Here is a 22,723-nt window from a genome sequence, read left to right on the forward strand (position 1 = left end):
GCTGAGAGACTGGAAGGGAAATCATGGTGGTGATCCCGGGGCTGGGCGGCGGGGCGTCGTATGAAACCGGTGATGGGGAGAGCCGGGATAACTCTGCAGAACCGGGAACGAAGACCTATTGGTGGAGGGTGTTTCCGCGGTGACCACGCTGGGCAAACGCGTTGATCCAGTCGCACAACTGTGGTGTGGCGTGGGGGAAATGTTAGCACTCGGACCCAATATCCGTGGGAATAACACAATCATTACTTTCCCCTTTCCTCCACCGACCCACCCCCTCTTTTTCTCTCTCTCTCTCCAGCGTGAGTGTATTTCCATCCACATCGGCCAGGCTGGAGTTCATGTCGGCAACGCTTGCTGGGAGCTCTATTGCCTGGAGCACGGGATCCAGCCGGATGGACAGATGCCGAGGGACAAGACCATCGGGGGCGGCGTCGACTCCTTCAACACATTCTTCAGCGAGATGGGGGTGGGCAAGCACGATCCCTTGGCCGTGTTCCTGGAGCCCACGATGGTCGGTAAGCTGAAACAGGGGACAGTCCTGACATAGAAACATAGAAAATAGGTGCAAGAGAAGGCCACTCGGCCCTTCGAGCCAGCACCGCCATTCACTGTGATCACGGCTGATCGTCCCCTATCAATAACCCGTGCCTGCATTCTCCCCATATCCCTTGACTCTACTAGCCCCTAGAGCTCTATATAACTCTCTGTTAAATCCATCCAATGACTTGGACTCCATTGCCCTCTGTGGGAGGGAATTCCAAAAATTCACAATTCTCTGGGTGAAAACGTTTTTTCCCACCTCAGTCTTAAATGGCCTCCCCTTTATTCTCAGACATGGCCCCTGGTTCTGGACTCGCCCCAAATTGGGAACATTTTTCCTGCATCTAGCTTATCCAGTCCTTTTCTAATTTTATATGTTTTTTATAAGATCCCCCTCATCATTCTAAACTCCAGTGAATACAAGCCTAGTCTTTTCAATCTTTCCTCATATGACAGTATCGCCATCCCAGGGATCAATCTCGTGAACCTACGCTGCACTGCCTCAATCACAAGGATGTCCTTCCTCAAATCAGGAGACCAAAACTGCATACAATATTCTAGATGTGGTCTCACTAGAGCCCTATACAACTGCAGAAGAACAACTTTACTCCTATACTGAAATCCTCTTGTTATGAAGGCCAACATTCCGTTAGCTTTCTTCATTGCCTCCTGTACCTGTAAGCCAACTTTCAATGACCGGTGTACAAGGACGCCTAGGTCTCGCTGCACATCCTCCTTACCTAACATAACCCCATTGTGATAATAATCTGCCCCCTTGTTTTTTGCCGCCAAATTGGATAACCTCACATGTATCTATATTATACTGCATCTGCCACGCATCTGAACCAGCCTGATTTTCCCATCTACCTGCATATTGAAATCCCCCATTACCACAGTGGCTTTACCTTTGTTACATGCCAGTTTTAAATCCTGCTGCAGCTTACACCCTACATCCGGGCTACTATTTGGGGGTCTGGAAATAACACCAATGAGTGTCTTCTTGCCTTTACAATTCCTCAACTCAATCCACACTGACTCTACCTCATCAGTCCCTATGTCTCCCCTCGCAAGGGACTGAATTCCATCCTTCACCAGCAGAGCTCCCCCGCCTCCTCTGCCCACCCGCCTGTCCTTTCAATAGGATGTATAACCCTGAATATTAACTTCCCAGGCCCGTTCCTCCTACAGCCACGTCTCAGTAATCCCCACAATGTCATATCTACCAACCTCTAACTGAGCCTGAAGCTCATTTACTTTACTTCAGAATTAAGGGACAGAAGTTTAGGGGTAATATGAGGGGGAACTTGTTTACTCAGAGTGTGGTAGCGGTGTGGAATGAGCTTCCAGTGGAAGTGGTGGAGGCAGGTTCATTGGTATCATTTAAAAATAAATTGGATAGGCACATGGATGAGAAGGGAATGGAGGGTTATGGTATGAGTGCAGGCAGGTGGGACTAAGGGGAAAAAAAGTTGTTCGGCACGGACTTGTAGGGCCGAGATGGCCTGTTTCCGTGCTGTAATTGTTATATGGTTATATGTTATATGGTTCTTATACTTCGCACATTCATATACAATACTTTTATTTCCTTACGCATCTCACCTTTCACATTGATCCCTATTACACTTGGCAATACTCTCATATCCCTTTGAACTTCCGTTCCCGTTAATTCTGAGGTCACTAACAATCCCTTTACTCTTTCCCTTGAACTCCATCCTCGACTATCCCATTTGACACGCCACCCCTCTTATTCAGTTTTAAACCACTCGTGTAGCAGTGGCAAACCTGCCTGCCAGAATGCTGGTCCCCCACCTGTTAAGATGCGATCCGCCCTTTTGTACAGTTCCCCCTTACTCCAAAACAGATCCCAGTGATGTAAGAATCGAAATCCCTGCTCCGTGCACCAGTTCCTCAGTCACACATTCAGGTCCCGTATCTCCCTAGTCCTGCTCTCGCCAGCACGAGGAACTGGAAGCAAACCGGAGATAACAACCCTGGAGGTCCTGCTATTCAGCATTTTTCCGAGCTCTCTTAAGTCACGCTGCAGAATATTCATCTCGTTCTTTCCGATATTGTTTGTGCCGACAAGCACTGCCACTTCCGGCTGTTCACCTTCGCCATTGTTCACCTCACACTTCCTTATCTCTGTGTGTGCCTCTCCTGTGACTCTCAGTCTGCAAGTTTCTTCTCTCCAGAGATACTGCTTGTCCCGCTGAGTTACATCAGCATTTTGTGTCTGTCTGTGGAGAACATTTTTTTGGGTCACGATTCTTCTTCAGACGTGAAACATCGCCTATGCACGTTGACCAGAGATGCTGCCTGACCCGCTGAGTTATTCCAGCACCCTGTGAAACATCACCTATCCACATTCTCCATAGATACTGCCTGACCCGCTGAGTTACTCCAGCGACCTGTGAAACGTCACCTATGCACATTCTCCACAGATACTGCCTGACCCGCTGAGTTATTCCAGCACCCTGTGAAACATCACCTATCCACATTCTCCACAGATGCTGCCTCCAGCACTTTGTGTCTTTTTGTGCATAAACCATCATCTGCAGTTTCTTGTGTCGGCCAAAGATAGGCATAAAGTGCTCGTGAAAAAAATATGGGCAACTTTTCAAGTCAGGATACTTGGCTACTTGTCAAACATAGTTCGAGTTGAGAATTGTCATTCTCTGATTTTAGATGACTATCCACCAACCTCTCTCCCTTTTATTGATAACGGTATGAATATTGATTTCTCTAACTTGAAATAACCCTTACATCCCACCTCTCTCCATCCCACCCCCACCCAAGTCATACCAGCTTCAAAGTCATCCTATTGAGTCGCATTGTTTGTAACTTGATTTCACCGAGCCCACAGCTAACAATGACATTTCCTTCAACATCATCATTTTTTGCATATCCTTAGCATCTGCATTTTTCTGTCATTTTCACACCTCACCCTTCCATATCTCCAGCTCCATCTTCCCTGACGAAGGGCCTCAATCCCTAAACGTCACCCATTCATTTTCTCCAACGATGTTGTCTGACTTGCTGACTTATTCCAGCTTTTTGTGTCTCTCCCCCCTTTTTATCCCTCTCTCTTCCCTGTGCCCGACCTGAACGGGATCCGTTTCCCCCTTTTCCCCTTCAGTTTCGCCAATATCCCTTTCTCTGGCTACACATTCTGCCCATCCTCTCTCACAGCCTTTCCTGCTCTTCCCATCTCTGGCCTTTGTCCACACATCTGCCAATCACCCCGCTCCCCCTCACCTGTATCCATCTTTTACTTAAAGATGGACACAAAATGCTGGAGTAACTCAGCGGGACGGGCAGTATCTCTGGAGAGAAGGAATGGGTGATGTTTCGGGTCGAGACCTTTCTTCAGAATGGTTAGGGATAAGGGAAACGAGAGATATAGACGATGATGTGGAAAAATATAGAACAATGAATGAAAGATTTTCATAAAAGTGACAATGGTAAAGGAAACAGGCCATTGTTAGCTGTTCAAGAAGGAACTGCAGACGCTGGAAGATCGAAGGTACACAAAAATGCTGGAGAAACTCAGCGGGTGCAGCAGCATCTATGGAGCGAAGGAAATAGGTGACGTTTCGGGCCGAAACCCTTCTTCAGACTGATGGGGGAAGAAGGAAGGAAAAAGGGAGGAGGAGGAGCCCGAGGGCGGGGGGTATGGGAGGAGACAGCTCGAGGGTTAAGGAAGGGGAGGAGACAGCAAGGGCTAGCAAAATTGGGAGAATTCAATGTTCATGCCAACCGGAGGCAAGCACCCCAGGCGGAATATGAGGTGCTGTTCCTCCAATTTGCGGTGTTGCTCACTCCGGCAATGGAGGAGACCCAGGACAGAGATGTCGGATTGGGAATAGGAGGGGTAGTTGAAGTGCTGAGCCACCGGGAGTTCAGGTAGGTTATTGCGGACTGAGCGGAGGTGTTCGCCGAAACGATCGCCCAACCTCCGCTTAGTCTAACTGATGTAAATCAGCTGACAACTAGAGCAGCGGATGAAGTAGATGAGGTTGGAGGAGAAGCAGGTGAACCTTTGTCGCACCTGGAACGACTGCTTGGGTCCTTGAATGGAGTCGAGGGGAGAGGTGAAGGGACAGGTGTTGCATTTCTTGCGGTTGCAACAGAAAGTGCCCGGGGAGGAGGTGGTACGGGAGGGAAGGGAATAATTGACAAGGGAGTTGCGGAGGGAGCGGTCTTTGCGGAAGGCAGACATGGGGGGGGATGGGGAGATGTGGCGAGTGGTGGAGTCACGTTGGAGGTGGCGGAAATAACGCAGGATTATTTGTTGTATTTGCCGGCTGGTGGGTGAAAGGTGAGGACTAGAGGGACTCTGCCCTTGTTGCGAGTGCGGAGATGGGGAGAGAGAGCAGTGTTGCGGGGTATGGGAAAGACCCTGGTGCGAGCCTCATCTATGGTGGAGGAGGGGAATCCCCGTTCCCTGAAGAACGAGGACATTTCCGATGCCCTGGTGTGGAACGTCTCATCCTGGGAACAGATGCGGCGTAGGCCGAGGAATTGGGAGTAGGGGATGGAGTCTTTACAGGGTGCAGGTGGGAAGACGTGTAGTCCAGATAGCCATGTGAGTCAGTGGGTTTGTAGTGTATGTCGGTCAGAAGTCTGTCCCCTGCGATGGAGATGGTGAGGTCAAGGTATGGCAGGGAAGTGTCGGAAATGGTCCAGGTTGTATTAGAGTGCCGGATGGAAGTTGGTGGTGAAGTGGATGAAGTTGTGTGTGGGTGCAGGAGGTGGCCCCAAAGCAGTCATCAATGTAACGGAGGTAGAGGTCGGGGATGGGGCCCTGGTACGTATTGAACAAGGATTGTTCAACGTACCCGACAAAGAGGCATGCGTAGCTGGGGCCCATACGTGTGCCCATAGCTACGCCTTGTGTTTGGAGGAAATGGGAGGAGTCAAACGTAAAGTTGTTGAGGGTGAGGACCAACTCCGCCAGGCGAAAGAGAGTGTCAGTGGCTGGGTATAGGTTGCTCCTCTGGTCGAGGAAGAACCGGAGGGCTTTGAGGCCATCCTATTGGGGGATGGAGGTGTAGAGTGACTGGACATCCATGGTGAAGATGAGGGGGTGACGGCCTAGAGAGTGGAATGCGCAGAGGCGGCGGAGAGTGTCTGAGGTGTCTAGAACATAGGTGGGAAGGGATTTGACCAAGGGGGATAGTATGGAGTCCAGGTATGTGGAGATGAGTTCGGTGGGGCACGAACAAGCAGAGACAATGGGTCTGCCGGGAGAGCCGGGTTTGTGAACTTTGGGGAGAAGGGAAAAACGTGCCGTGTGGTGCTGGGGAACGATGAGGTTGGAGGCTCGGTCAGGCAGGGTGTGGGAATTGATGAAGTCGGTGATGGTGCTAGATATGGTGGCCTGGTGCTTGTCAGTGGGATCATGGTCCAGGGGTAAATAGGAGGAGGTGTCCAAGAGTTGGCGCGTGGCCTCAGTTGTGTAGAGATCGGCGCGCCAGACTGCCACGGCACCTCCCTTGTCGGCTGGTTTGTTAACCCAATCTGTTTTTTTTGCGGAGTGATTCAATGGCAGTGCGTTCAGGGGGGGGGGGGGGGGGGAGATTGGAGACAGGGGAGTGGAGAAGTTGAGGCGGTTGACGGCGCGGCGGCAGTTCTGGATAAAGAGTTCCAGAACCGGGACGTTCCGCGGGGGGTTCCACGAGGAGGGGGTGCGTTGGAGATGGTAAAAATGGGTCATCATTGGGGGGCGAGGACTCCTTCCCATGGAAGTGCGAGGACTCCTTTCCATGGAAGTGCGCTGTGAGGCAGAGGCGACGGTAGAAGCGCTCCAAGTCATGGTGGGCGCGGAACTCATTGAGATGGGGACGGAGGGGGACAAAGGTAAGACCTCTGCTGAGGACAGACCGTTCGGTGTGGGAGAGGGGGAGGTCGGGGGGGGGGGGCGGCGGGGCTGAAAAACCGGCAGGGATGGGAGTTGGGGCCAGAGGAAGGCAGGTGGGTGGACTGGGGACGGGGCGATCCGTAGGGGGGTGGGGTTGTGGGTGTTGGAGGGGTGGTGGGTGGTCAGGGGATGGGGGGGGTGAGCGGGCTGTGGTTGGGTGGGGAAGAGCGGGGGTGACATAGTTGGAGAGCGATGGGGAGGGGTCAGTGGAACAGCCACTGAGGTTAGCAAGGCTGGCCAGACTGGCACTAGGACCCAGTGGAGTTAAGCCCAGGAGAGTGGGAGTGAGCAGCGTGGAGGCTTCAGGACCAGTGCACAGTCCAGGCTCCATAATCACTCTGATAATGGAGGAGACCGAGGACAGAAAGGTCTGTGTGGTTATGGGAAGGAGAACTAAAGTGTCCAACAACCGGTAGATCAGGTTGGTTCAGGCGGGCTGAGTGAAGGTGTACCGCAAAACGATCGCCCAGTCTGCGTTTGATCTCTCTGATGTATAAGAGTTCACATCTTGAACAACGGATACAATAGATGATGTTGGAGGAGGTGCAAGTGAGGCTTTGTCCCACCCTCACCTCCCTTCCAGCTTCCTTCCCCAACTACAATCAGACAGAAGAAGGGTCTCGACCCAAAACCTCACTAATCCATGTACTTGCATTAAACATCATACCCAATATTATGTATCTGTACAATGTGGACGGCTCGATTGTAGGACCCCCACATCTTTCCCTGTCTCACACTCTGTAACAAGCGAAAAGTTTAAATCAGCAGATGAGCAATGTGCATCATTGAAGTTGAAATGGCTTCAAATAGCGAGGATTGGTGAAGAATTGCCTGGAACAAAATGTAACATTGTTTGCGATCAAAAAAGTATGTTGTGCAGTGTGTATAATAACTGCCCTTTTTCTTCTGCAACATTAGCGATGGCTGCATTGGAAAAAGGTGACGGTGTTCACTAGGAATTGACCACAATTGAATCAACGTATTTTGTACAGCTAATCCATTATTTGTCAGTCATACCCTGCTGTACAAATCTTCAGTCTCTTCATAAAGGCAAGAATGGGCATGTTGCTATAGAATCTCCTCAGAGGAAAGACCCTTGGAGGAAAGGAAGCATTTCCTAATCTAATCAAATCCATTAAACAAATAAAATGAAAAAACGATATTGCCAAGTGCAGGAACTATCTTTGACGTAGTCGGGAGGTGTCCGACTGCCCTACGGCTACAGATATGCATGGAGGCGAGTACAATTTCTTATCATTTCTGGAGATGGTTGGCATTTTCTTTCATTATTGATAGTACAACATGAATTCTGAAGAATTCCAAAGAACACAGTGAGGTCAGGAAAAACTGGGAAGATGTTGATTGCCTGCTCCTCGACAGGGCCAAGGAGGGCTTATATTAGGAACACTTCTCCATCCGTTTCCCACCACGGATGGCTGACCTGCTGTGTCTGACGGCACTTTGGAGGGGAATGAAGAATAGACAATGGGTGCGAGAATAGGCCATTTGGCCCTTCGAGCCAGCACTGCCATTCAATGTGATCATGGCTGATCATCCTCAATCAGTACCCCGTTCCTGCCTTCTCCCCATGCCCCGACTCCACTATCTTTAAGAGTCCTATCAAGCTCTCTCTTGAAAGTATCCAGAGAACCCGCCTCCCTCTGTGGCAGAGAATTCCACACTCACAACTCTCTGTGTGAAAAAGTGTTTCCTCATCTCCGATCTAAATGACTTACCCCTTATTGTTAAACGTGGTGAGTGTGGACCCATTTTTGGACTGATGGAGTCAGGGGAGAAGGCTGGAAAAAAAGAGATGGTGTCAGGACAGACTTGATTAAGGGGTGGGGGGGGGGGAGTGGGGGGGGGGGGGGGGGGGGGGGGGGGGGGGAAGCGTCTCCTTAATTTGTAGAATTCAATGTTCATGTCATTGGGCTGTAAACTATGAGGTGCTGCTCCTCCAGTTTGCGTATCACCTCACTCTGGCAATGGAGGGCCCAGGACAGAAAGATCAATGTGGGAGTGGGAAGGGGTTAAAATGGTTGGCAACCGGGAGATGCAGCAGGCCTTGGCGGATCGAGCGCAAATATCAGTGAAATGCTGGAGTAACTCAGCGGGACAGTAGCATCTCTAGAGAGAAGGAATGGATGACATTTCAGGTTGAGACTCTTATTCAGAAGTGATAGGCGGGTATAGAGAGGCCCGGGACCGTTGGAGAGCAGTGGAGGAGGGTCAGGGCGGGGAGTACTTAAACGGGCGCGGGGCTTGTTTTCACAGAGGCCCGGGACCGTTGGAGAGCAGTGGAGGAGCGTCAGGGCGGTGAGTACTTAAATCGGGTGCGGGGCTTGTTTTCACAGAGGCCCGGGACCGTTGGAGATTGTGGAGGAGGGTCAGGGTGGTGAGTACTTAAATCGGGTGCGGGGCTTGTTTTCACAGAGGCCCGGGACCGTTGGAGATTGTGGAGGAGGGTCAGGGCGGTGAGTACTTCAATCGGGCGCGGGGCTTTATTTCACAGAGGCCCGGAACCGTTGGAGCGAGTGGAGGAGGGTCAGGGCTTTTACCAAAATCCGTAACGTTCCACATCCATAGTGAGGGTTCTGGTGGAAGCCGCTGATTGGTGGAAGCAGACTAGAGGAAGCAGCTGATTGGGTGCAACCTCAGGATAGCATTTGTGCTTTCTGGTTAAAGGTGCAGTGCTTTAGTAAAGGTACAGTGGGCTAAAGGTACAGTCCTTTTTGTTTATATAATAAAGGTGCAGTTTAAAGGTCACGAGGGAGCAGCTGTTGTGAGTCAGATTCCTGCTGATTTCTCCCAGCAGTTTCTAGTGTATTATACTGGTATCAGATCCAGGGTAAGGCGGGAGAATGACAGTCAGAGCAGTGTACTGTTCTGGATGTCAGATGTGGGAGGTCATGGTGTCGGATGGCCCTCCAGACGTCCACATCTGCACCAGGTGCAGCGAGATGGGGCTCCTAAGGGACCGAATTAGGATCCTGGAGCAGCAGCTCGATGACCTCTGTCTGATCAGGGAGAGTGAGGAGGTCATAGAGGGGAGTTATAGGGAGGTGGTCACTCCAAAACCACGGGAGAGAGACATGTGGGTCACGTTAAGGAAGGGCAAGAGGCAGAGGCAGGAACGAGTGAGTACTCCAATGTCGGTACACCTCGCAAATAAGTACTCCTGTTTGAGTACGGATGGGGGTGACAGCCTACCCGGGGGTAGTGACAGCGGACGGCCCTCCAGCACAGAGACCGGCCCTGTTGCTCCAAAAGGTAGGGGGAAAAAGAGGGCAATAGTAATTGGGGACTCTATTGTTAGGGGGTCGGATAGGCGATTCTGTGGACGCAGTTGGGAGACCAGGATGGTGGTCTGCCTCCCTGGTGCCAAGGTCTCGGACATGTCTCAACGCATCCAAGATATCCTTAAATCAGAGGGAGAGGAGCCTGAGGTCGTGGTACATATAGATACCAATGACATAGGTTAAAAAAAAAAGGGAAGAGGTCCTGAAGTGAGGATTTAGGGAGTTGGGAGGAGAGTTAAGGAAAAGGACCAAAAAGGTAACAATCTCAGGATTACTGCCTGTGCCACGCAACAGTGAGAGTAGGAATGGAGCGAGGTGAAGGATAAATGTGTGGCTGAAAGACTGGTGCAGAGGGCAGGGATTCAAGTTCCTGGATCATTGGGACTTCTTTTGGGTACAGAAAGGATGGGTTGCACTTGAACCCGAGGGGGACCAATATCCTAGCGGGGAAATTTGCAAAGGCTACTGGGGAGACTTTAAACTAGAATGGTTGGGGCGAAGGACTCAAATAGCGAAAGCTAGTAGACAGAATTGGAGGCAGGAAGCAGAAAAGGGAAGCACTCGGACACAAGAGGAGAAAGAAAAAAAAGGAAATAATCAGAGTATAAGAGACGCGGTGTTTCTTAAATGTGCATATTCTAATGCTAGGAGCATTGTAAGAAAGGTGGATGAGCTTAGAGTCTGGATAGACACCTGGAAGTATGATGTTGTGGCGATCAGTGAAACGTGGTTGCAGGAGGGCTGTGATTGGAAACTAAATATTCCAGGATTTCGTTGCTTCAGGTGTGATAGAATTGGAGGGGCAAGAGGTGGAGGTGTTTGCATTGCTAGTCAGGGAAGATATTACAGCAGTGCTTTGGCAGGATAGATTGGATGGCTCATCTAGGGAGGCTATTTGGGTGGAATTGAGAAGTGGGAAAGGTGTAGCAACACTTATAGGGGTGTATTAAAGACCGCCAAACGGGAAACGAGAATTGGAAGAGCAAATATGTAAGGAGATAGCAGATATTAGTAGTAAGCACAAGGTAGTGATTGTGGGAGAATTCAACTTTCCACACATCGACTGGGAAACACATTCTATAAATGGGCTGGATGGGTTGGAGTTTGTAAAATGTGTGCAGGATAGTTTTTTGCAGCAATACATAGAGGTACCTACTAGAGGAGGGGCAGTGCTGGACCTCCTGTTAGGAAATGAGACGGGACAGGTGGCGGAGGTATGCGTTGGGGAGCACTTCGGGTCCAGTGATCACAATACCATTAGTTTCAATATAATTATGGAGAGGGTCAGAACTGGACTTAGGGTTGAGATTTTTGATTGGAGAAAGGCTAACTTTGATGAGATGCGAGATGATTTAAAAGGAGTGAACTGGGACATTTTGTTTTATGGGAAAGATGTAGAAGAGAAATGGAGGACATTTAAAGGGGACATTTTAAGAGTACAGAATCTTTATGTTCCTGTTCGGTTCAAAGGAAACAGTAAAAATTGGAAAGAGCCCTGGTTTTCAAGGGAAATTGGACATCTTATTCGGAAAAAGAGGGATATCTACAATAATTATAGGCAGCATGAAGTAAATGAGGTGCTTGAGGAGTATAAGGAATGTAAAAAGAATCTTAAGAAAGAAATTAGAAAAGCTAAAAGAAGATATGAGGTTGCTTTGGCAAGTAAGGTGAAAGTAAATCCAAAGGGTTTCTACAGCTATATTAATAGCAAAAGGATAACGTGGGATAAAATTGGTCCATTGGAGAGACAGAGTGGACAGCTATCTGCAGAGCCAAAAGAGATGGGAGAGATATTGAACAATTTTTTTTCTTCGGTATTCACCAAGGAGAAGGATATTGAATTATGTGAGGTAAGGGAAACTAGTAGAGTAGCTATGGATACTATGAGGTTCAAAGTAAAAGAAGTACTGACACTTTTGAAAAATATAAAAGTGGATAAGTCTCCAGGTCCTGACAGGATATTCCCTAGGACATTGAGGGAAGTTAGTGCAGTAATAGCCGGGGCTATGACAGAAATATTTCAAATGTCATTAGAAACGGGAATAGTCCCCGAGGATTGGCGTACTGCGCATGTTGTTCCATTGTTATAAAGGGTTCTAAGAGTAAACCTAGCAATTATAGACCTGTTAGTTTGACTTCAGTGGTGGGCAAATTAATGGAAAAGATACTCAGAGATAATATATATAAGCATCTAGATAAACAGGGTCCGATTCGGAACAGTCAACATGGATTTGTGCCTGGAAGGTCATGTTTGACTAATCTTCTTGAATTTTTTGAATAGGTTACTAGAGAAATTGACGAGGGTAAAGCAGTGGATGTTGTCTATATGGACTTTAGTAAGGCCTTTGACAAGGTTCCTCATGGAAGGTTGGTTAAGAAGGTTCAACTGTTGGGTATAAATGCAGGAATAGCAAGATGGATTCAACAGTGGCTGAATGTGAGAAGCCAGAAGGTAATAGTGGATGGCTGTTTATCGGGTTGGAGGCAGGTGACTAGTGGGGTGCCTCAGCGATCTGTGTTGGGTCCTTTGTTGTTTGTCATGTACATCAATGATCTGGATGAAGGTGTGGTAAATTGGATTAGTAAGTATGCAGATGATACCAAGATAGGGGGTGTTGTGGATAATGAAGAGGATTTCCAAAGTCTACAGAGTGATTTAGGCCATTTGGAAAAATGGGCTGAAAGATGGCAGATGGAGTTTAATGCTGATAGATGTGAGGTGCTACACCTTAGCAGGACAAATCAAAATAGGACGTACATGGTAAATGGTAGGGAATTGAAGAATACAGTTGAACAGAGGGATTTGGGTATAACCGTGCATAGTTCCTTGAAGGTGGAATCTCATATAGATAGGGTGGTAAAGAAAACGTTTGGAATGCTAGCCTTTATAAATCAGAGCATTGAGTATAGAAGCTGGGATGTAATGTTAAAATTGTACAAGGCATTGGTGAGACCAAATCTGGAGTATGGTGTACAATTTTGGTCGCCCAATTATAGGAAGGATGTCAACAACATAGAGAGAGTACAGAGGAGATTTACTAGAATGTTGCCTGGGTTTCAACAACTAAGTTACAGAGATAGGTTGAATAAGTTAGGTCTTTATTCTCTGGAGTGCAGAAGGTTAAGGGGGGACTTGATAGAGGTCTTTAAAATGATGAGAGGAATAGACAGAGTTGATGTGGACAAGCTTTTCCCTTTGAGAATAGGGAAGATTCAAACAAGAGGACATGACTTCAGGATTAAGGGACAGAAGTTTAGGGGTAACATGAGGGGGAACTTCTTTACTCAGAGAGTGGTAGCGGTGTGGAATGCGCTTCCAGTGGAAGTGGTGGAGGCAGGTTCGTTGGTATCATTTAAAAATAAATTGGATAGGCATATGGATGAGAAGGGAATAAAGGGTTATGGTATGAGTGCAGGCAGGTGGGACTAAGGGAAAAAAAGTTGTTCGGCACGGACTTGTAGGGCCGAGATGGCCTGTTTCCGTGCTGCAATTGTTATATGGTTATATGGTTAACTAAAATATTTTAAAAATAAATAAATAAAAAACAAAAAACATTGTAGAACCAATAGACACTTTTTGCAAATATTGTAGAACCAATAGACACTTTTTGCAAGCTTTAGAACCAATAGAGACACTTTTTGCAAGCTTTAGAACCAATAGACACTTTTTTGCAAGCTTTAGAACCAATAGACATTTTTTGCAAGCTTTAGAACCAATAGAGACACTTTTTGCAAGCTTTAGAACCAATAGACATTTTTTACAAGTTTTAGAATAGACATTTTTTGCAAGCTTTAGAACCAATAGACATTTTTTCTGCAAGCTTTAGAACCATTTTTTTGCAAGCTTTAGAACCAATAGACATTTTTTTTTGCAAGCTTTAGAACAATAGATCACACTCACATTAACCACCCCCCCCCCCCCCCCCCCCCCCCAACACAGGTGGGGGGGGGGGGGGGGGGGAGAGAAGAGGGGAGGGAGGGGAGAGGAGGAGGAGGAAACGGGACAGATTTGGGAGGGAAAGGAGAGCACAGTAGGGGGTGAGAGAGAGGGGATGGGGAGAGAGATGTGGGGAGGGGGGATGGGGGATGGGGAGGGAGGGAGGAGGGAGGGAGGGCAGGGAGGGGGGGAGGGGGGGGGGGGAGGAGGAGGGAGGGGGAGAGGGGTGGGGGGAGAGAGGGGAATTAGTGGGGAGGGGAGAGTGGAGGGGGAAGGGGAGAGAAGTGGAAGAGTGGGGAGGGAGGGGTAGGGGGAGTGGTGGAAGAAGGACAGAGGGGGTAGGGGAAGGGGAAGGGGGGGAGGGACGGGGGGTGGGGTAGAGAGCGAAGGGGGTGGGGGAGAGAGTGAAGGGGGTGGGGAGAGAGGGATGAGTGGGAGAGGGCGAGGAGAAGGAAACATAGAAACATAAGATTCTATAAGATACCCCCTCAATCTTCTAAATTCTAGCGAGTACAAACCGAGTCTATCCAGTCTTTCTTCATATGAAAGTCCTGACATCCCAGGAATCAGTCTGGTGAACCTTCTCTGTATGGCAAGAATATCTTTGGGCATTGGGCATTATGACATCACACGATGGAACGTTCATCATTGGCTGGGGCTGGTGCAAAGGCATATGTAAATGGATCCATTCCAATTGGACATATGTGAGCATTGGGCATTGTGACATCACATGATGGAACGAATCAAAAGGCAGAAAGGCAGCCGGACGGATGGACGGCGGCAGCCACACAGTTTTAAATAAAGATAGAAGATAGTCATTGTTTTTGCAAGCTTTAGAACCAATAGACATTTTTTGCAAGCTTTAGAACCAATAGACATTTTTTGCAAGCACTTTTGCAAGCTTTAGAACCAATAGAGACACTTTTTGCAAGATTTAGAATCAATAGACACTTTTTGCAAGCATTTTAGAACCACTACGGGCACTCACATTTGAGTAGACATGTGTTCAGTGTTATTCACAGCTCAGAGAAACGTGACCCTCTGCCTTCCTCCATCTTGAAGCGACTATGAGGCACACCACTTCCGGGTGTTATAGTCCCTCCCCCTCCCACCTTTGCAAGCATGTCAGAACCAATAGAGACACTTTTTGCAAGCATTTTAGAACCAATAAACATTTGTTTTGCAAGCTTTAGAACCAATAGCCATTTTTTTGCAAGCTTTAGAACCAATAGACATTTTTTGCAAGCATTTTTTGCAAACCAATAGACATTTTTTGCAAGCTTTAGAACCAATAGAGACACTTTTTGCAAGCTTTAGAACCAATAGACACTTTTTGCAAGCTTTAGAATCAATAGGCATTTTTTTTGCAAGCATTTTAGAACCAACTAGACCAAGTGCAGACCCGTTGGGTATGTTTCCCCAACGGCGTTTGCGGGGGGGGGGGGGGGTGCGGCATCACACTCACATTAACCACCCCCCAAAACAGACAGGTGGGGGGAAGGGGTGAGAAAAGGGGAGGGAGGGGAGAGGAGGAAGAGGAGGAGGAAACGGGACAGGTTTTTGAGGGAAAGGAGAGCAGAGTAGGGGGTGAGAGAGGGGGATGGGGTAAGAGAGGGGGGATGGGGAGAGAGATGTGGGAATAGATGGGGGAGGGGAGGGAGGGGAGGAGGGAGGGAGGAGAGGAGGGGGGGGAGGGAGGGGGAGAGGGGTGGGAGAACCAATAGACCAATTTAGAACCAATAGGCATTTTTTACAAGCTTTAGAACCAATAGATACACTTTTTGCTAGCTTTTGACCCAATAGACATTTTTCTGCAAGCTTAGGAATCAATAATCATTTTTTTGCAAGCTTTAGAACCAATACACTTTTTGCAAGCTTTAGAACCAATAGACATTTTATTGCAAGCTTTAGAACCAATAGACATGTTTTGCAAGCTTTAGAACCAATAGACATTTTTCTTGCAAGCTTTAGAACCAATAGACATTTTTTTGCAAGCTTCAGAACCAATATACATTTTTTTGCAAGCTTTAGAACCAATAGACATTTTTTTGCAAGCTTTTAGAACCAAAAATACACATTCTGCAAGCATTGTAGAACCAATAGAGACACTTTTTGCAAACATTTTAGAACCAATAGACACTTTTTGCAAACATTTTAGAACCAATAGAAACATTCTGCAAGCATTTTATAACCACTAAGAGCACTTATATTTGAGTAGACATGTGTTCATTGTTATTCACAGCTCAGAGAAACGTGACCCTCTGCCTTCCTCCATCTTGAAGAGACTGTGAGGCACACCACTTCCTGGTTTTATAGTCCCCCCCCCCCCCGCCGCCAGCGGGGGCAGCAGAGAGAATGGGGAATGTTGTCAAAACATTAATATCTCTGTCATTTTTCTTCGACGGGAAACATCCTTGGCACACATGCGGCGGACGCGGGCTCTGCGCATGGTGGCCAAAAATGACAGCCATAGGTGGCGGCGTTCTCTGGGAAATCGCAGCACAGATGGCCAAAAGCGGTGAAGAACAGAGATTTAGTAATATAGATATTAATGTTCAGTGCCAGACACCCAGTGAGTGTAAACACAATCTCTCACAGTCTGGGACTTACCACAGTGTCTGTATTTTACAGTCCGGGTTCCTCAGAGCTGCAGACACCAGTTTCACTCCGGAATCTCCCAGTTTATTCCCACTCGGGACCAGCCCCGTCAGTGAGGGGTTTGTACTGAGAGCGAAGACGAGGTCCTCGGCTCCAGAATCTGTGAGACAGACACTGTTCAGCCTGGAGATGAGAGAGAGTGAGGGTGAGGGACACAGAGAGACAGGAGACGGTGCAAATCCCCAGTGTTTATCAGTGACACAATTACTGATCAGTGTCAGACACCCAGTGAGTGTAAACACAATCTCTCAGTCTGGGACTTACCACAGTCTCTGTATTTTACAGTTCGGGTTCCTCAGAGCCGCAGACATCAGTTTCACTCCGGAATCTCCCAGGTTGTTGTTTCCCAGTCTAAACACAAACAGACATAGTAAGAAACAAACTGATACAAACCCTGGGGCTGAGATAACGTCTCATTTCATTGGCTATGTTTGAGAGGCTATATTTAACGTCTCGGTTCATTGGCTATATTTAAGAGGGAGTTAGATGTGGACCTTGTGGCTAAAGGGGTCAGGGGGTATGGAGAGAAGGCAGGTACAGGATACTGAGTTGGATGATCAGCCATGATCATATTGAATGGCTGTGCAGGCTCGAAGGGCCGAATGGCCTACTCCTGCACCTATTTTCTATGTTTCTGTGGGGACACATTTGACAAATTTGAGCAATGTATGTAGATTACTGAATAATTTGTATAGCCTCTGGAAATGTCAGATGAATTTTTCGCACGATTTATGTATTGTATATTTATTACCTGAATAAAGTCTATTTTGAAATTAAAAGATAATTGGACAAAGGCCAGAGATGAAAAGACCAGTGTGAAAAGTTGCAAATTGTGAAGCGAGATGAATTAATGTATGTGGAAAGGGAGAGGGGAGAAATCTGCACGAGGAGTAAAAATGGTTAACAACCGGAAAAAGCGTAAGTGTTCGGCAAAACAGTCACCGAGTCGATGCTTTGTCTCACCAATTGCCAACCATTGTAACTCTCTTCCCATTCCCATAGCTACCTCTCTGTCCTTGGCCACATGCTCACTGGAGGAACAGCATCTCAAATTCCGCTTGGGTAGCCTACAATCCAATGGCATGAACATTGAATTCTCCAATTTTATGTAACATCGAAACCACACACCCGCGTTATTTCCTCCCACTCTCTCCACTGTCTAGCACCGATTTCTCCGCTCCCCATTTCCTGCCTCCTATATTCCTTTCTTTATTTTCACAATCTCCAACACTCAATCCTTCTGTCGAACACCTGGATTTTTCATCTCTAGCCTTTGTTTAACCACCTACCTATCAAAAAACCTCCTCAATAATATCCATCTCACTTGCCAGGCTTTGTGATGCCGCTCCTCTCTGCCAGCTTACGGCTGCATTCTACAATCAGTCTGAAGGATCGGGGAGGCTGAGGCAGCGTGTGAGCAGGGGAGGGTTGGATAGTGTATGACCGGGGGAGAATGTGACGGTGTGGCCCAGGGAGCATGGGCCCCAGGGGGATGGGACAGTGTGTGACAGGGAGCATTGGCCCCAGGGGGATGGGACAGTGTGTGTGACACAGGGAGCATGGGCCCCAGGGGGATGGGACAGTGTGTGACCCAGGATGGGTGGGCACTGGGGGACTGTGATCATCTTAGGACTGCAGATGCACTTATCACCTGAGGCAACACTGTAGTTGATGCCAACTAATCTCCCTAGGATTATCTTCCACATGCATGAACCACCCAGTTTACTCATGGATAATGGACACACATTGTAATTGCTCTCCTTCAACCAAGTGTGTCCCACACATCACCATCGCTCCACTCTCTGTGGCCTCATGCTCCCAGGCTTCAATTATACTTTGTCATGTGTACGATCACTCCCTCTGTCCTTTCAACTACTGCCTGCAGATGTTAACATCTTCTTTCTCAGTCCCTTCCTTCATCCCCTATCCTTCTGACCTGTGGACCATGTATTAGATGCAAACCAGATATCCAGACAACATTTATATCGTGAAGAATTCTGCAACACACCTGTGTCCGTCCTTGTTGTTGAGGGCACTGGAGCCGCAGTCCTGTTTCCAACTTCATCCGTGGTGTGGATAGGTGTGACCATATTCTGCTGCTCTGCAGTAAACCGAATAATAATAGTGAGATTAGACAATGATTAAGACAAGAATGAACAGATATCCAAGTGAACCGTGAACCACTATCCACCACGATCAATCTCCCGGTGTTGGGGGTGGGAGCGGGTAGGTTTGGGGGAGGGGGTGGGCCGTGGAAGGTCAACATTGAACCAGAAACTAAACTGAATCAGCCATTTCCATCCTGTGGCCTGGTGGTATAACAGTATGGAAATCTTGCACTGAGCGACTCGCTTCTTCACATTCAAACCTTTCTCCATGGACCACAAGGGACACGTCAAGAGATGTTGCAGCTCCTACACCATCCAGAATAACACTGACCACTTGCCTGGCAGCCCATTCACTTGGATAAATGGGTCAATAACTAGACCGATGCTGCAAAGGCCAGTTCTGGGTCTCCCAATTTTACAACCTATATTAATGACGTGGATAAAAGGATTTGACAGTTTAGGGCACTTGAAAATATGGCGCGTGGATTGTTTGGAGCATCGAAATTGGCTGGGGGTGGGAGATTGCAACCTTCACGTGGTCCGCCCTGTTTCGACTAATACAATCAACTCGACTTGTAGAAACGGAAGATCAAATAGAACGAGTTGTCCAACAACTTTAGGCTGTGCACGCCACACGAAAGAAGAAATTGGCTGATTGAGCAACTAATAAAAAGGCAAGATGCAGTGAAGTGGCCTGTTGGGACTAGTTCTATTGGGAGAGAGGCTGTGTGGATGTAAAGTGCTGTGTACAGGGCAAGTGTGAGTCTTTGGCAAGGAGTCTGAGGAGAGGGGGCAGGAGATAAAGGTCCAGTCTGTTGAATCAGCTGTGTAGCCTGTTGCGTGAGATTGTTGAGCTTGTTGGTTCTTATTTCAGTGCCGTCAAGATGCAGGTGGAATGATGCGACGTTCATGCGTGGGATGTCAGAGCAACTGCTGGACTCCCTGGTGACTAAACGCGTGGGAAATTTGTCCAGGAGCAGCTCCTTGCAGGCTGTATTTGGGAACTAGAGATGCAGATGGATGACCTAAGGATCATCCGGGAGACCTTTTGGACAAAACTAACATCCCAAAGACGTCATGCCCAAAGACCAGGATGAAAGGATGTGGGTGACCACCAGGACTTCTAGTCGGAAAGGGTGTAGGTGAACATTCTTTGTGGCCATTCCCTTTCAAAACAGGTAGCAGTTTAGGAGACTGTTAGGGGATGATCCGTCGGGGAAGAGCAGTAATATCAGGCAGGGTGAAGCTCCGTGCCTGGCAAAGCTATAGTGGAAGGATACACATCTGTTGGGGAGAGGGGAGGGTGGTGGACAGGAGAATCTGTGGCAACATCGAGACTGCAGGATTGTGCGTTGCTTTCTGGTGCCAGGGTCCAGGATGACTCGGAGCAGCTACTTGATATTCTCAAGGGGGAGAATGAGCCAGAAGTTGCTGTGCATGTTGGCACAAATGACATAGGACGTTAGGAAAAAATACTTATGTACCACTGGGTGCAGACGTGACCTGTACAAGAGGGATGAGTTGCACCTGAACCCGAGGGGATGCCAATATCCTGACCGGCAGCTCCCAAAGTCATCATCACAAGAAACAAACTATTGACTGACGTTTACTACAAACCCACTGACTCTCACAACTATCTCGACCACACTTCTTCCCACCTTGCCTCCTGCAAAGACTCTATCCCCTACTCCCAATTCTCCGTCTGCGCCCTGAACAACCAAGATGTCCTCATTCTTCAGGGAACGTGGGTTCTTCCATCATAGATGAGGCCCTCACTGGTGACTCCTCAGTACACCTTGCCCTCCCACCTCCTTCACCGCTTCACATCAGAGACGAAAGTCCCCCTCGTCCTTAACTTCACCCCCATCAGCCGTCGCAGACAACACATAAACCTCCAACATTTTTGCCACCTCCAACAGGATCCGCACCACAAGCCACATATTCCATCTCCGCAGAGGCCTTTCCCTCCGCAACTCCCTGGCTAACTTGTGCCTTCCCACCCAAACCACCTCCTTCCCAGGTAGCTTCCCCTGCAACCGCAGATGATGCAACAACTGTCGCTAAACCTCCTCCCTCAACTGTCCAGGGACCCAGACAGTCCTTTCAGGTTAGGCAGAGGTTAACGTGCACCTCCTCCAACCTCATCTACTGTATCCGTTGTTCAAGATATGGACTCTTATACATCGGAGAATTCAAACGCAGACTGGGCGATCGTTTCACGGAACACCTTCAATCAGTCCGCCTGAACCAACCTGATCTCTCAGTTGCTGGACACTTTAATTCCCCTTCCATTCCTACACAGACCCTTCTGTCCTCATTCTCCTCCATTGTCAGAGTGAGGCTCAATGTAAATTGGAGGAACAGCATCTCATATTTCACTTGGGAAGCTTACAGCCCACCCTCCACATCACCGTTTATATCTCACGTTTCCCTTATCCCTAACCAATCTAATAATAATAATAATAATAATAATGGATGGGATTTATATAGCGCCTTTCTAGATACTCAAGGCACTTTACATCACATTATTCATTCACTCCTCAGTCACACTCGGTGGTGGTGAGCTACTTCTGTAGCCACAGCTGCCCTGGGGCAGACTGACGGAAGCGTGGCTGCTAATCTGCGCCTACGGCCCCTCCAAACCACCACCAATCACTCACACACATTCACACGCAGGCAAAGGTGGGTGAAGTGTCTTGCCCAAGGACACAACGACAGTATGCACTCCAAGCGGGATTCGAACCGGCTACCTTCCCGGTTGCCAGCCGAACACTTAGCCCGTTGCGCCATCTGTCGCCCCTGAAGAAGGGTGTCGCCCATTCATTCTCTCCAGAGATGCTGACTGGCTCGGTGAGTTACTCCAGCCTTTTGTGTCTATCTTCGGTTTAAAGCAGCAACTGCAGTTCATTCATACACATCCTGACCGACAGGTTTGCTGCTGCTGTGTTGGTGGATCGAAACTATATTGGTGAAGGATGGATAGAATGCATGACTGAGGCAGATGAGAAGCTGGAGGCCAGTATGGATGGTGATCAGAGAAAGTTCAGTGCACAGTATATGCATGACAATGAGCGAGGAAGGGCTGTTTGATTAGATTGCAATTATTTTAATTTGAGAGGCCTGAGAGGTAAAGTGGATGAGCTGAGGGTGTGGATAGGTGTGTGCGACTGGGATGTTGTAGCCATTACAGAAATCTGGCTAAGAGGGACAGGACTGGCAGCTTAATGTTCCAGAATGTGGATGCTACAGGAGCGAGTGAGGTGAGGGTGAAAGAGGACGGAGTGATGCTTCATTGATTAGAAAGAATGTTACAGTAGTAAACCGAGATGCCATGACTGATGGTTCCTTCAAGTAAGTCTGTATAGGTGGAGCTATTAAATAAAAAGGGCTGATCACCTTGTTGGTGTGTAAATTGTTGGGGGGGGGGGGGGGAGGTGGTGGAGGAATAGTCAGCGGTAATTGGAAGAGCACAATTGCCAAGAGATTGTGGGTAGCTACACAGCCAACAAGGTAGTCATTGTGGGGATTTCAACTTTCTAAATTCCAAATATTTGCCGTCAAAGGAACATCCGGAAATTGGGATGCTTTGAAAAATGTAGTGACAAGTTCAAGGCATGCATGCTCATATTAAAGAGAATAGCAAGACAAGTGGGTGTGGGTACACTTGCATGGCGAGAGAATTTGAGGCTCTGGTCAGGAAAATTGAGGCAGTTTGTAATCGGTATAGGAACGTGGGATCTAGTCTATTCCCAGAGGAGATTCGGGAATTGAGGTGCATACTAAAGGAGGAAATCAGGCGGGCATAATGGGGCATATGTTATCTACCAGTGTAGATGGGGCATCTTGGGCCGAGGAAGCCGTTTCCTTGCTGTGCGAGTCTATGACTTTATGATTTGGATTAATGAAGCCAAACATGGAGATGATACATAGAAGATAGACTAGTGCAGCACGGGAACTGGCCCTTCAATCCCCAATATCTGCACCAACAACATCATGCCAATTTGAACTAATGTTCATGGATGGGGTCCCTCTGTTCCCTGACTGTGTCAGTCATGTGTCAGTCCAAACTACGTTTCCATCACATCCTCAGGCAGGAACTGACCAGTCTGCGTTAAATACTAGTCCAGCCGGTCCCCTTTAAACATTCCTTTCTCATCTGAACCCATTTGCCTCCAGTAAGAGACATCCCCACCCTAGGAACAAGACTGACAATATCTATGCCCCTTATATTCTATACTTCTATTAGACCTCCACTCAGCCT

This window comes from Leucoraja erinacea, unplaced genomic scaffold, assembly GCF_028641065.1.
Source record: "Leucoraja erinacea ecotype New England unplaced genomic scaffold, Leri_hhj_1 Leri_582S, whole genome shotgun sequence".
Taxonomy (NCBI): Eukaryota; Metazoa; Chordata; class Chondrichthyes; order Rajiformes; family Rajidae; genus Leucoraja; species Leucoraja erinaceus.